We start from the raw sequence: 16,795 nt of genomic DNA, 5'->3' as shown, positions 1-16,795 counted from the left end.
TTTTTAACGTAAATAAAAAAAAAGATCACCTATTACACATGGCCCAATCAGACTAGGCCCTAAATAGATCCAATCAGATCCAGCCCAAAAGACAGCAGTATAAATACAAAAAAAATATCCTAAAAACAAATTAAGAAATAATCCCTAGTTCTATTTTTTGCGGCTTTTCTCTCAATCTCTACCACTGTTGTTGCTTGTCATTCAGCTCCATTTGAGGTAAGGACACTCTAGATCTTGCTTCTTTTTTTTGTGTTTGTTATTGTGTCTCACCATTTCTTTGCGGTTTTTGCTTGAGATATTATTCTCCTTCATTATCATCTATTGTGATTGTTGAGCTCCAAGATTTTTTCAATATCAGGTACACCTCTCTTACTTTCTATTCTTGCCCGTTTGGGCTTAATTCTTCTATATCACCTCTTTGTGCTGCCATCCATATGTTTTTATTGTATTTCTTTGTGGTTGTTGAATCCTGAAACTATATCTGCATCTACCACTTTGTTGTTATTATGATGTATGGACATAATATTTGTCACTGTTTATCAGCCTTTTCCCTTCTAATGTCAATTGTTGGAACTTATTGATATGTATTTCTGCATCATTTAAAGCGTTATTTGACAAATAATCTGCTACTTTATTCTCTTGCCTTAGAATGTCAGATAATCTTAGTTTTCCTCCCTTCAATGATATGGTGTATCTGTTGCACCAAAACCATAATATTCCAAGGAGTCTTCCACGTACCATTTAAAACATTCACAAGAAACAATGAATCTGATTGTATGATAACCTACTTAATTTGTTGTGATGAGATTATGGGATATGTTAGGCTATATAAAGGCGTTGTGATGTATGACTCAGAGGTGTATTAGGTTTCGATAAGGCTTTCTATTATAAGATTCTATGAAGGATCGACTATTTTAATATAAAATTAAATATGAGATATGCTAGGCTACTTGAGGTTATCCCAACAACATATTCGGGGATGATGTTGGTGTTTACAATGGAATTGTGTCTTATAGTGTAGCATATTCTTGTACTTGTTGAGCATATGAGGTTCAGACAAGTTATTGCTAGTAGCATTATCATTGTTATGCATTTGTGTGTGCCTTGAAGACTTAAGAGGGTCCAGTTAAACTTTGATAACTATTTTGCTTTCATTAATTTTTGTCATAGCTTTAGTTTGATGCATGCCTAGTCATTATGTCTGTGTTGTTTCCCTATTCTATTGTTGATTACTCGGTTGTTATCATGTTATTGTAATTGTGATCTCGATTGACCTATGATTCCTACCTAGTACCCATTATTTTGGCACTCGTTCTGCACTATACATTATCTTCCCTTATTCTAAGGTCTACTCACCCCCGTTGATTCTCGTGTTATTGTAGTTGGTATCTCAAAGACTAAGGGTGATTTATTGGCATCTTTGGTGTACTTGTCTCCTTCTATACTTTTTTGGAACACTTTCGATTATTTTGAGACTAACTATATATTTCTTGTGTATGTCAAGTATGTACTCAATATTTTATAACAAATTTGTGCTAGCATCTACCATGTTTAGGTTGAATCTTGTATTTTGTCGTGTGTGTGGGAGTGTTTTTGTTATTTCTAACTTAACTCTATTTAGTTATGCTTCTATCTATTTCTTCCACTTCCTAGGCCTGTTATCGTTGGTTGCTGGCTAAGGGTTGGCTTACCCACATATGTGATTTAATAGGTTCAAAATTTCAGGTTCACTAGTGTTAGTTGGTGCAAAGATAATTTCAAGTAGAATTACGTGGGTCAGTGCGGAGACATATGTAATATCTTTGGAAGTCTATAGAATATTCTTTCTTTTGATCCCATATCGCGCGTTATTAGTCTTGTTGGTTTTAAGAATTCTCATTTTTTTTTCACTTTTTCATCAATGCTGCGCAGGCAAGGTGATGCAACGGGAATGATGTTCCCGAGAGTTAAAATATTTAAGTAATTGACACAAAACTATTGTATTAAATGGTAAAAGAAAGAAAATTTCAATCATAATTTTGTGGAACAAAAGATGCCTAGAGCATATAATTCATGCATAAGGATACACTAAAGTTATCAATGGAAGGAGTTAGAAGAAGTTGTTGTTGTAGGGCTAAATTTATATATGAACTCGGGAGCGGATATGCATGACTAGTCCACCGACATCAAAGGCAGCAAACAATGTTTGTCACCTATTGCTTTTTTTTGTTAGATTTGAAGATCCAAACTCGATCCCTGATGATTATTGGCATTGGTTAGAGTCAAGTGAGGCTAATACTATTTTCGTAAACTATAATGACCCTCTAGGTTATTTCTAAATTTATTTTTTCATTTCGTCGTTTAGAGTGTACCTATAGCGACGTCAAGTCATTTATGACTTGTTCGTGCTGATATCTTGGTCACATGGTCAGTCATTTGGGTTTTATGTGAACTTTTGTGTTTTTGAGATTTTGAACCTTGAATGGTTGATTTTGATTAAAAGTGTAGGAAAACGGTCTATGAATGCAATTCTGGCAGTTCCTTCCACTCCGAAAGGGTCATATTAGGCTAGTGTCATGGTCATCTCGTATTTTGAGATTTTCGATGTGTGCTTGTGTCGTCAGGCATTTTAACTTTTAAGTTTAGGGCCTAAGTATGACCTTGGTCAAACATACTAGGTAAACGTGTTTGGATGAGAATCTTTTCATCCCAGTTTACTTTATAATCATAATATTCTAGGTTTAACCTAGAAACCAATTTATATAAACCTTATATCATTAAAAGAATACAATATAATCCAGTATAAAACTATATTTATGTAGAAACCATCTAAACAAGTGAATTAAAAATTGATCAGAAATGAAGAAAGATACTGGGAAGCACTTTCTCTGATCTTACATGATGTGAATTTAAATTAATCGAATAAAATTGTTCTTTTTTATTTCTCAGAGTTCTTTCTTGTTAAGCATAGTTGGAAAAGTATTTTATGATTGCACCAAGAAAGCTTATCATTCTAAGCGCTCTTATTGTTATCATAAAACACTTCTTTCTACTATGTTTATCAAGAAAAAAAATCTGAGAAAGAAAAACAACAATTTTTATCGAATAATCTAAAGTCACACCATGTAAGATTAGAGAAAGTGCTTCCTAGTGTTTGTTTTCATTTCCAAGCATTCTCAATACAGTTGTTTGGAGAGTTTCTAAACAAACATAGTTTCATAATTGCAATAACCCTCCAGAAATTTCCTTTATTTCCCAATCTTTTCAGTGTCTGGAGCTTTCCAATAGTGACCCTAAGTCATTTATGACTTGCTTGACTGATAGTTCGGTCACCGGGTCATTCTTTTAAAATTTGTGTGAGTTTCCATACTTTGGAGATTTTGAAACTTTAATAATTGAATTCGATCAAAAGTACAAGTGAATGGCCTTAAAATAGAATTTTGTGAGTTCTATTAGATTTGAAAAGTTGAGTTTGGTCTACAAGGACATTTGGTTTGTGTCCAGAGGCTCCTAGTTTGAGTTTGTGCATTTAGATGAGATGTTGGAAAATTTAAAATAGAGTTGACTTCAGTCAACATTTGGAGGTATTAGTTACAGTATGAAAATTTTGTTAGCGTCATTAGCTCAAGAATATTAAATTTTGCCTAGTAGGACCTTTGGTTTTGATCTCGAGGTCTTTATATTGATCTTGGGCATTCAATTTCTTTCTTTATTATAGCTATGGTGTTGACTTAAGTCAACACATAAGTAAATGGACTCCAAATGTTTTCTCATTGATTTCATGGAGTTCAGAATGTCGTTTACAATTAGATTTCGTATATGGTCTGTGTTCATGTGACTCCAGATGATTCCAAAGCATGAAAATTAAAGTTTAACCTATGATAGTGCTAGTGAAACTACGATAGGTGATTACAGATAGAGAAATCATGATCATAATATTAACCTTAAAAAATTACCGATTTATAAGGATAATATTATGATCATGATTTCTCGACCTCTAATCACCTACCCTGGTTAACAATATAACTATATCGTTGAGTGGGGATAGATTGAACCAAGTAGTGAGAATTAAATATCTCTTCTTGTTTCATTACCAAACACGATGCTTAGATATATTTCTATCCTAAATACGAACCAATTCAAGTGATATACAAGAAAAGATCATGCTTCTTGTATTCCACCTTCTACATCTCTATTTCTCTCTCGAATTACAAAGAGGGAAATGTATTTATTTATTGGAATCAAAATACTAATTTAAGAACACAAACATCATTAATATGATAACCAACGTCATCTAAATGAAATCAATATTCAACAATCATATGTAGATATAATACCTTAGACATCGAGGACGAATGTTCCTATTCCCTTCTGCAAATTACCATCCCCCCCCCCACGCGCACACACACACCAATTTTTTATGAAGGGCTAAATGGTTCGTGAAGGCCTGCTTATAGGGGTTCCGTCAACTTCTTTATTTTAGCGTTTACCTATATCACATGTGTCTAGCACCTAAACTATCTCATCTGACCTCATTTCTAAGACCTATATAAGTATTTGAGCCCAAAAGTATCCATTATAAAATCATTCTCCTACATCCCAAATTCCTTCCAAGTTCTTTCGCAAATTTCTCTTATTAATATTTGTACCAAACAAGCCCTTATTGAATAGACATATATCACCTCTTGTAATCTAGAACGATTTAAAGACCTGACTGAATGAAACATGTTGGCTTATTGACGAGTATCAATAGATGAAAAATTAAAATTATACTCTTTAGAGACAATATAAACCAGATTATCATTGAAAAGATATATACATTCTTGTAACTGAATTATTAAAATCTTTCTTGAAAACCTCCATATTTCTGAATCATAAATTATATAACAACCTTCAAAAAGTTGAGTTACATTTGACTATATGTTAGATCAGAACAATGATTAGTTGTTGTGGATTAGATAATAACTAGTCATTATGTTTAATTTAACACAATTATAAAATTACAATATTTTCTATATTTCCATTATAATAATGCTCTTAATCTAATATTTCCTTCGTACTAATTTATGTGACACTTTTAATTTTGAAAAGACACAAATTTAAAAATAAATAAAAAATGAAGACTTTTATGAAATTTGTGGTGTAAAACATTTTTTAAGCATTATGTGGCTATAAGTGCTTTTTTAAAATGGAAGTGATATATTTTCTTAGAACTGGACTAAAAAAATAATGTGCCACAGAATTTGAGACACAGAAAGTCTCGGGTGCATCCATGTGTAGAGGCTTTGAACAACCGTTATCATTTTGGAATGGCAATCCTCATATCAAGGCCAAGGTCCATTCGGTTGTAAGCAATGGGAGCATACAATCCATAGATCATCAAAGCTCAACAGCTGCATGAACAAAACACACCACTTCATTAACATTTATCTTTTATTCTGCGTGAGTCACAAGTAATTTGTCTTTCATCTACATTGTTCAAACTCTTTAAAAATGTCGTCTGATTTTAGCGTCAGATCCTCCTAAAATAGTACATTTTTGAAAGATCTGACATCGATATAGAAACAATTTGGAGTGTCTGAGTACATAGATAACTGATGTTCTCTCCGCGTTAATATGAATGTGTATGTTCACACTAGATCAGTATATACCTTTAGACTTTGGTGTCGTTATTTAAAGAACAACTTTCACATATAGCAAACACGAAATTTATATTTGTATGTTATAGCAAAGTATGCATAATTGCGTTCCACAGCATACGTAAATATGTATATTTTGCTATACATATACAAAAAAAAAGTTGTAATATTCCATATACATATACAAAGAGACAAAATGTATAATTCGCTATACATATACAAAAGAAAGCATTTGTATACAAATCGATTGTATAATTTGTGTATGTATAAAATGAGAAAGAGAGAAAGACAAAAGAAAATTGTGCATGGAAATATTTGTATTATATAATTATAAGTGTATAGGACGAAGATATTTGCATTTTAATGTGTATATACAATTTTCTCTTGCTTTATATAATCAAAAACGTAATTTATACATTTCATTTCTGTTTTTATAAGCGATGAAGGCGAGATATGCGAGAGGGGAGAGAGGGGAACAAAAATATATGTATATATACAATTTTTTTCTCACTTTATTCAAACAAAAACACATTTTATACATTTGTGTTTGTATAAAATCGAGAGGGAGGGAGCGAGACAGGCCACTGACAAACTGTTTGTTACAGGGCACAATTAAATCAAAGTGTGGTTATAGCATTTAATTTGATTTTATATACAATTTTCCCAACTTTCACATATATCAAACACAAAATACATATTTATATGTCATAGCAAAGTTTACAGAATTGCGCTCCATAGCAAACATAAATATGTATAATTCGCTACATATAAAAAGTTATATACAAATCAATTGTATAATTTGTGTATGTATAAAACGAAAAAGAGAGAGAAAAGAAAATTGGGGAAGAAAACTGGTATTGTATAATTATAAGTGTATAGGACGATGATATATGTATTTGCAAGTGTATATACTTTTCTCTCGCTTTATACAAATAGAAACGCAATTGATACATTTCGTTTCTGTTTGTATAAGTGATGGAGGCAAGGATGGTGAGTGAGATCTAGGAGAGTTGTGAGTGAGATCTGGGAGAGGGCAACGAAAATATATGTATATGTATAATAATATATTTCTTTATACAAACAAAAACGCATGTTATAAAAATCAAGAAAGAGTATGGCTTGAAAGAGAGGATAATATTGTTGAATACATAATCAGTTAACGTGAAAAACATTTTACACTAGGTAAAGAAGATTTTGATTTTTCTTTATTTATACAAAATTTGATAAACTAGGGAATAATGAGATGTTTTTAGTGATACCAACAAGTGCAAATGGACCTGATGACTTAAACATCAATTTCTTTCAATCATGTTGGAACATTCTTGGTTATGGTGTTTATAGGGTAGTAAAGGCCCTTTGTAATAGTGATACCTGCCAAGTCGATCACACATTCAAATCAAGTACTACTACATAAAAAGGAGTTGGTCAAGTCATTTTCAGATCTAAGGCCTATAAGCCTCAATAATTTGATTAATAAGACCATCTCGAGAGTGGAACATGGAAGAATAGATGACATTCTAACTAAGTTCATTATCTCCTAGTCAAGATGGATTTGTAAAAGGAACATGCATAATTCAGAATGTGTTGATATAAGAAAAAGAGATAAACTTCTAATGTTGTTATAAAAATAAATATGACCAAGACTTATAGTAGGGTATCCCGGCTATATTTATCTAAAGTTCTAAAAAAGATGGGGTTCAGTGACACTTTTACCGTCATGGTATGAAGATTAATAGAAAATTGTTGAAAATGTGACAAAGAATCTCATGATATGAGAGAGCTTGGAAGAGAAAGATAGAGCATGATGGATGCCATTTACTAAATGAAATTTTAGGGAAACTCAGAGACTAAAAAGCATAAAAGATGTTTTTGGAAGAAATTTTGGGTAAAAGGTCTTCCTGGTTCTTCCCGTGAAAACTTCCTTTTTTGTTTGGAGATTATGGATTCCAAAGCTACCAATAGATGACATTATGGCATCATGGGGAGTCCCTCAAGTCTCTAGGCGTAGATATTGTCGACAATTTCAAGAAGAGATTGTCATACATTTTTTTAATTGATGAAGCTGCACAAAGTATGTGGAGAAACTTTACTATGGTTGTAGGTTTGTTAGGAACTTTTATAGAATGGTGGAAGGATGAATGTGGGGAAAAACTTATGTCATTCTATAAAGCTACTCCTAAATTATTTTGTGGCATTTATGGATAAGAGGAAATGTGGTTACTAATGGAGATTTATGACAAATAATCACTATCAATAATTACTATTATTTGTTAACATTATATACTACTAACAACTATCATCATTCATCACCTATTATTTCCCTACCAATTATCAATCGTTATCATCAACAGTTACAATTAATCTCTATTATGTTCAATCACTCTATGATAAGATACTATCGAATATATTTATATAATTTCAAGGATAGAAAAATAAAATATGATGACTTTTTTTCCTAAAATTACACTAATAAATAACACAAAATAGTGGACTAATTCTTGTTTTTCATTTCTTAACGACTGCTGTTTTTTATTTGGTGAACATGATTAGGGAAAGGCGAAAAGTAAATAGGGATGAGGAGGAGTTTGGAGGAGGAGTTTGGAAAGATTTTTTCATTATTTATGAAAGAAAAGTCTTTCTTATATTTATTCTTATAACTTATAATATTTATTATGTGAATATTTGATATTGGTAAGTAAGACTTGTTACTTTTTTAATAACTGGCTTGATAAAAAAAAAAGGAGGTAATAATATTACTTTCAATTTATTCAAGGGATAATAAGACAATTGTATTTTTATGAAATACGTACTGACGAGAAAATTACGCAGATAAAAAAATTTATATTACTTAATTACGTACCATAGTTAATGTTTGTTTATATTATCATAACCATTTATTCTCGGTAATTACATTTTTCAATTCTACTTAAATATATAACCATGTATTTCCTTGTATAAAATGAGTCCATTCTCTCTCTCTCTCTCTCTCTGTATTTCTATCTCTCTCTTCAATCACTTTTCCTTAATTTATCCTTTATTCTCTCAATCAACATTAATTTCAAATTTTAAAATTTTCATTCATTCCCTCCCAATCGTGATTCCCGATTTATAGGTAATTATTTTACAATTAATTTCTCATTACATTTTTTTTTTGCAATTTCATCATTTTTCAATTTGTATTTGTAAATCACTGAGATTTCTTTCGATTTTTCAGATTTGCATATCTAAAGATGAAGATGGTGAAACAGTTGGGGTAATTTGTATAAAATAATTTTGTATAAACTTTTAAAGTTTGGATCTACAATTTATTGTATATTTTCATACAAATCTATATTTGTATACACGAATCCAATTGTCTATTTGTGATGTAAAAGGAAATCTCATTTTAGTTTTTTCAAATAAATTACTTTTTACTATATTTCTTTGAATTTGGGTTTGGTTTGGGTCAAATCTGTACCCTTAGTTATATAATAATTGTATAATTGTTATTCAAATTGTACAATATTGTTTGTATTAACTGTTCAAGTTCGGATTACTACCGTATATTTGTTGTTTTCACATATACTGTTGAGGTTTGTTGTTTGTATAAATTCAAATATTTGTAGAAGCATTTTCTCTAAAAACTACCCTCTCAATAAAGTAGTCAATGTAACAGTTTGCATCATCTAATTTTTTAGAATATATTACCAAAATACCGATGGAAGACATTCATCTACAAATAGAAATAACTCATCTTTACATATACGAACCGAAATTCAAAAATAAACAAACACACACTCACCAGACAACTTTTCGACAAATAAATAAAGTAAAACTATACTTATACTAGATATACATGTCAACGATCAAATTATACAAGTCTACAAATCAAATTTATGTCAGTTATAGAACAACAAACGTAATTATTAAACTTATACAAATAACTTTTACACATAACTACACTCAACAATCAATTATACACATATAAACACCGATCCCATCTAATTATACACATACAAACAGTAACTAATACAATTTTACAAATAATGTAAAATTATACATATACAAAAAATACAAGTTTATACACAATCATTGATGAAAATATATTTGTACAATTATGAACATATACAATCTGACCAAAATTAAGTAAATTATACAATTAATTTTTATTTTTATACATTTACGTACTTTAATTGCAGATATCAGGTCGATTGTCTCGATCAATTTAAATACAATTGAAGATGCTAGGTGAGTTCCCTAGGTCTCCTCCAAGATCATTATGTGAAGTCCTCTAATTGTTGAATGTCTCATAAGTGGTTTAATGAGTAATGTTGACTTAGTTAATGTATGATGAATAGAAAGGTCCTTACCTAGACTAGCTTTGAAGATTACCTAGGTAAGCTTGAAGAGGGTGTATGAGCGGTTTCTTCATGTCTTATTTTGGTGAATCTTGGAGTAACTTTAGGTGGAGAGTCTAAATGATAAAAAGGGGTTACTTAGTGATTACAGAAATATGTATTATTGTAATGTAAAGAATAATCTTACTTTGGGTAGTCCTAAGGATTACTTAGGTGTGCTTGGATAGGGTATATGGGCGGTCTCTTCTTGTCTTACTTAAGTATGTCTTAGGATAACACTTGGTTGGGAGTCTAATGCTTATGTGTACTATAAATGATTATGATTATCTCTTATCAATACTTGGATATGTCTTATATGTGTATGTTTTCGTGTAAATGGTTCTTAAACTTATTTCATGGGATTTACATCAAAAGAGCATAAAAATTATGTGATAAAGTAAATTTCCATTTTAGCATGGTTTTCTTGCATGTATACATACTTATTCCATTCAATGTGCGAATTCCAAATGTTGTTTATTTTTACAAGTGTAGGTGGCAAGTGAGAATTCTCTTGGAAGTGAAGCTTGGGAATAGCATTCTCTCAAGTCAAGTTGGTATGTCCACATATGATTCGAGGACATAGTTATGTTTAGTTTTCCTTATCAAAAGACGGTGTAGTAGACTTTGGTTTAACTTTAATTTATGTATGGAATGTGATCCTAAGATTTATATGTGGCAAAGATAGCTATGAAGAGACTTAGTTCTTTCTTATATTTCTATAAAAGAGTTTAACTGTAGTTGAGATGAAAAGTTTTAATTTCGCACTACTTTTCATATATAGATATATATGTGTGTGTGTGTGTGTGTGTGTGTGTGTGCGCACATGTGTGTGCGCGTGCGTGTGTGTGTGTGTGTGTGTGTGTATGTGTGTGTGTGTGGTTCCCCCGTACATGACTAATGGGGAGATTAGAGGGGCTTTCCTTACCCTATCCCAAGCGATGACGACTCAAGTGAATAGAGATATTGGGCCTAGGATAAATACTCTTGATATTACCATGAACTCTGGATTGAGGGACTTTGTGAGGATGAAGCCTCTTATCTTCCTTGGTTCTAAGGAGGAAGAGGTATTTAAAAAGGTTTTAGATGGTGTCTACAAGGTGTTGAGTGCTATGGGGTGACTTCTACAGAAAATGCGGAGTTAGCTTCATACCAATTGAGGGAAGTTGCTCAAGTGTGGTACACTCAATGGAAAGACAATAGGCAGGTTGAATCGGTTACTATAAAATGGGAAGAGTTTAAGGAAGCCTTCTTAGGAAAGTATTTTCCCCAATGAGAAGAAGGAGGTGAAGGTTTAGGAGTTCGAAAACCTTAGGGAAGGTAACATGAATGTTGAGGAGTATTCCTTTAAATCTACTCTATTGTCTAAGTATGCTCCATCCTTGGTTTCTAACCCTAGGAATGAGATGACTAGGTTTTTTACCGGCGTTGATGACCTTCTGAAAGAAGAATATCATATGGCCATGATCCATAATGACATTAACCTATCCAGAATTATGGTGTATGCTCAATCTATTGAAGATTCCAAGTTTAGAAAGATCACAAGGAATTTGAAGATGGGTAGATCCGAGGAAAAAAACCAACCTAGGTTTAAGAAGAGGGTTCCAAATCAAAATGGGTCTAGTGATCCTAAGGTCAAGTATGAGAGATGTGGTGGTTCTCAAAGTGTTAAGCATACTTCCTACTATTGCGGCTAGAGGAAGAGAGGCCACACAAGTTCCTCCTAATGCCCCTGATGTTGGTGCACCAAAGAGGAATCTTTTGTATGTTATCCAAGCTAACAAGGAAGCAAATACGGATGAAGGTACTGGCAAGTTATAGTTTTATCTCTTAAGTTGTGATGGGTTCGTTCTATGTGGGAGAGTATGGTGAATAGTTGGGTTGTGGAATGTTGCCTGTTCTCTTCTATTTTATTCAAGCTTGAGAGTTAGAACTTCATAGTAGCATGTTGCATGCGCTTATGAGTCTAAGTGAAAAATAATTTCATTGATCTCCTTGCATTATGAATATCTTTTCATAAGGTTATGTTTATTTGTTAAAATGAGTTCATATGATTTTGTCTCTCATATTATCATGCCTTTATAATAAATAGCTTAAAAGCTGTTTTAATGAACTAGTAAGCATACTTTACTGCACAGTATTTGAAAATGTTGCTTAATTGTGCTTTCATGAGAAATTGGCATCTGTGTATAGAGATGATATATATGAGCATGTTGATATGTGGAGAAGGAAGTTCCTCCTATATGTAATAAGAAGATAGAGTCTTATTACATGATAAGTTGTAGACATTTTTCCTACTTTCTTGTTGTGTTTGAATCTCTTATTTATGTGGAGTTGATGACATGATGTGTATGGCTATTATCTGCTAGTATTGAGTCTTTATCTCTTCATAGTGTTGTAAGTGTTTAATGTGTTCGAAGTATCATTCGAGGACGAATGTTATCCATGTGAGGGAGATTCTTAGAACCCCAAAAATGAACTGGGTTGAATTAGATCCTAACATATTGGTTATTAGTTAATAAGGTCTTAAAATGATTAATGTAAGTGTTACAACTGAGTTTGAGGAGTTTGGAAGTCAAACGTCCAAGAACGACCAAGACGTCTGGAAGCTAGTCTAGTTGAACTAGTGTGTAGTAGGGTTTTGTAGTGGTGTTTTGGGGTATAATATTAGGATGAAATTGAGTATCGAGGGTTCCTACACATATACTAGTATGTAAAAGGTCAAAAACATCAAGTATGACCCCATGGAGACCACCTTAAGGGTCCCAAAAGAGGACCCAAATGTTGGCCTACGAAGCTGCCGCGGAAACCAACATTTAGAGTCAATGGTGTCGCGCCAGCTACACTTAGAGGGAAAAAATTTCCCTACGATTCGGGGTCAACACCAAACATTATGTCTCAGATTAAATTCCACATCCAAGATTTGGAAATGTCCCCACGACGTGCAGCCAAGTCCCTAATTTGGTTGCGTCATTTTTAAGTCAAATTAAAATTGGTTAAAATATTTATTAAGTTAAGGGGTATTTTGGGTAATTTGGAAATTATGTATTGACGGTTATTGAGTCTTTTTAAAACCCAAATTCACCAATAAAATCAAAACCCTCAACCCAAAACAAAAGCTCCCAACTCATTCTCTCCAAGACCTCCATTTTTGAAGCTTTGAAGCTCCAAGGAAGAAAACCAAATTGTTCAAGTTTTTCAATCCAATTTCGTGGGATTTATTCAAATAAGGTATGGTTATTTCATCCTTTACTATTCTCTCATTTAAGGAGCCAATTCCAATGGTTTTTCAAAGATGTTCAAATATATAGAATTTTCTATTTTGAATTCTAACTATGAGTTCTTGCATGAAAAGGTTTAAAACAATGTTTTATGATATAATTGATGTTTATTGATGATTTTAAGATCAAAATTTTCATGAACCCATGTATTCCCTGAATTCCTAGTTTTGGGTTTAAATTGGGTGAATTTATCTTGATTTGATTTTAATAAATTCATGTGTATATTGTATTGGGCTATTAAATTATGTATAAATCATGATAGAATTGTTCATAGGCTTCCTTATATTAGTGATATATATATTTTATATTGTTGGATCATTGATATGGATTGATTGTTGTCTTATTATTGTGCACATGTTTATAGGTAAGAGCCTTTGCAAAGTGAATTGATTGAAAAGGCTAAGTAATGGTGATGATGATGATTGGAAGGTGGTGAGTTGACCTAATTCCTTTATATTGTGTAGAATTGATATTGAATTGTATTGATTGGTATGGTCCACTTATGGTGGCAGTGTTTAGGTGTTATAATTGTTATGAACATGGATTTATCGACGTTACTATGTGAATTGTGGTACTATCATGTTAAAGCTTGTGTAGATGAACTATGTGAACGATTATATGGTATATGTGTAACTGTGAGGTGAAAGTATGATTTCTTCTGAATGATTATATGTGAATATGATAAACTATGATGAGTCTCTATCTGTGTATTGATAGGGTATCTTGTTAGGTACACTTGGTTGTCCCTACATGGTGCTTCAATGTTATTGAATATGTGACGTAGTACCTTGATTGGTAGATGTAGGTCCCTCTAATTGATACATGAAAGTATATGAATGTGAATTCTTGACTTATAGGCTTAGGCAACTTTGCCATGAATGTGTATGAATGGATGATGAATGAAAGTCTAGGATCGGTAGACCTAAAGAGGTGACCTTATAAGGATGAATAATATAGGACCTTGAATAGTTAAAAGAAGGTCACGAACATAGAACCTTGAATATAAAAAAGAAGGTTAATAAAAGTGTTGAAGCTAAAGACTAGAATGGTATCCTTCATGTGTGGAATGATGGAATTAGGGGTTGGTTGGCATGAACGGCATGAAACCATATCTAAGGAAGTCATAAGAGCTATCCTAGTAGCCCTTGGTTGGAAGACCTAGTGGACCCATCCTTGGAAATAAAAAGTGTTAAGAGTTGGCAAGGCAAAGTAATGAAACCTTCTCTAATTCACCTAGGAAATGATTACTCTATGAGAACAAAGGCAAAGCACTGAGTGAATATGCTTGTGGTAGTAGGTTTACTCAAGATGATACCAGAGTAAAATGAAACCCCTGATATTCCTTAACCATGTGCTAACATTGGATGTGTCCTAGTTCTACCCTTGGCAAGTATAACACCTTCCTCGGAGTAGGGTAGACTACGGATTCCATACCTAGATAGTATGAGCTATGTCGGTTATGACTAATCTCATCATATGGGATGTACACTCTAGTTATTGAATAGGTTCTACAATGTGTAGGTAGTGGAATGAGACACTATCTATACATAGCACGAGTAGGCTTTGAAGATGCTAGGTGAGTTCCTTAGGTCTCCTCCAAGACCATTATGTGAAGTCCTCTAATTGTTGAATGTCTCTTAAGTGGTTTAATGAGTATTGTTGACTTAGTTAATGTATGACGAATAGAAAGGTCCTTGCACAGAGTAGCTTTGACGGTTGCTTAGGTAGTCTTGAATAGGGTGTATGGGAAGTCTCTTCATGTCTTCCTTACGTGAATCTTGAAGTAACCTTAGGTGGAGAGTCTAAATGATAAAAAGGGGGGGTTACTTAATAAATATAAAACTATGTATTATTGTAATGTAAAGAATAATCTTACTTTGGGTAGTCCTAAGGATTACTTAGGTGTGCTTGAAAAGGGTGTATGGGCGGTCTCTTCTTGTCTTACTTAAGTAATTCTTAGGATAACTCTTGGTATGTGTACTATAAATGGTTATCATTATCTCTTATAAAATACTTGGATATGTCTAATATGTAAAGTTGTATTGTAAATGGTTCTTAAACTTATTTCATGGGATTTACATCAAAAAATCATAAAAGCATGAGATAAAGTAAATGTCCGTTTTAGCATTGTTTTCATGCATGTTCACCTACTTAGTAGATTCAATGTTCTAATTTCATATGTTGTTTAATTTTACAAGTGTAGGTGGCAAGTGAGGAGTTACAATGGGAATATCGAAAATGCACAAACTCGACGGCGTTGGAAAGATATCTCCAAGGGCTTTCCATCCATTTAATGAACTGACTTTAAATCATCTTGAGCTAGAAGTTATAACTGTTTGAGAATGAACAAATACTTACTATCTTGACTTAGGAAATTTTCCAGATTTTTCTGTTCTTTCCAAAAATGATAAATTTTAGTTTATTAGCAATTTCTTGGCTATTACGAGTTATGATATGTTATATTGGTGATGATTGATTTTGGGGATCAGAGGTAGATGTGATTGTAGTTGGATAAGGATGGATGTGGTTGTGGATGGAAGGCAGTAATGATTAACTCAGTGGTTGTAGTTCTGGAGGTCATAGAGAGGTGTCACATCAACTTGTCTATGTTTCTCCTTTATAAATATATATATATATATATATATATATATATATATAAGCATCAAAAAGCCTTCCTTTACCTACTTTTGAAGAAACCATTGCTAACCATCACTAATTCGTTATTGTCTTTCCAAAATACTTTTTTACCAGATAAAATGGTGGTAATCAAGAAAATAAGGGAAAACTATATATAATAACAAATTAATAAATCAAATTAAATGCTATAACCACACTTTGATTTAATTGTGCCCTATAGCAAACTGTTTGTCATTCACCTCTCTTCCTCAAACTTTCACTCGCCACTCTCCTTCTCTCTCTCACTGCCTCTTAATTTAATACAAACGCAAGTGTGTAAAATGTGTTTTTGTTTGTATAAAGTGAGAAAAAATTGTATACATATATATATTTTTGTTCGCCTCTCCCAGATCTCGCTCACCACACTCGCCTATATCGCTTATACAAACAGAAATGAAATGTATAAATTGTGTTTTTATTTATATAAAGCGAGAGAAAATTGTATATGCACTTGCAAATATATATATCTTCGTCCTATACACCTATAATTATACAATACAAATATTCTCCTACCCAATTTTCTTTTGTCTTTCTCTCTTTCTCGTTTTATACATACACAAATTATACAATTGATTTGTATACAACTGCTTTTTTTTGTATATGTATAGCGAATTCTACGTATTAGTACGGAGCGCAATTATGCAAACTTTGTTATAACATATAAATATGAATTTTGTGTTTGTTATATGTGAAAGTTGCTCACAAAATAAATCCAAAAGATCCGGCCCAGAATGGGCGTCCACCAACAAAATAGGAAACAAACGAAATAAAATCAAACAACCGAAAAAGGAATCAAATTAGGGCAAAATAAATATAGAAACTACAGACGTCTTCTTTCCCTTTTCAT

The 16,795-nt window shown here is 32.4% G+C and overlaps 1 long non-coding RNA gene across 1 annotated transcript; it reads left to right on the top strand.

Annotated features, from left to right (window-relative positions):
* The first annotated feature begins 13,101 nt into the window (after positions 1-13,101).
* On the top strand, positions 13,102-15,870 carry LOC112940202 (uncharacterized). Its single transcript, XR_003244154.2, has 3 exons — positions 13,102-13,222; positions 13,637-13,704; positions 15,476-15,870. It is a non-coding gene; the product is annotated as an uncharacterized lncRNA (long non-coding RNA).
* The last annotated feature ends 925 nt before the right edge of the window (positions 15,871-16,795 follow it).

This window comes from Solanum lycopersicum, chromosome 10 (assembly GCF_036512215.1).
Source record: "Solanum lycopersicum chromosome 10, SLM_r2.1".
NCBI classification, from domain to species: domain Eukaryota; kingdom Viridiplantae; phylum Streptophyta; class Magnoliopsida; order Solanales; family Solanaceae; genus Solanum; species Solanum lycopersicum.
Note: the sequence above shows the minus strand (reverse complement) of the source record. Positions and strands in the feature narration are given on the sequence as shown.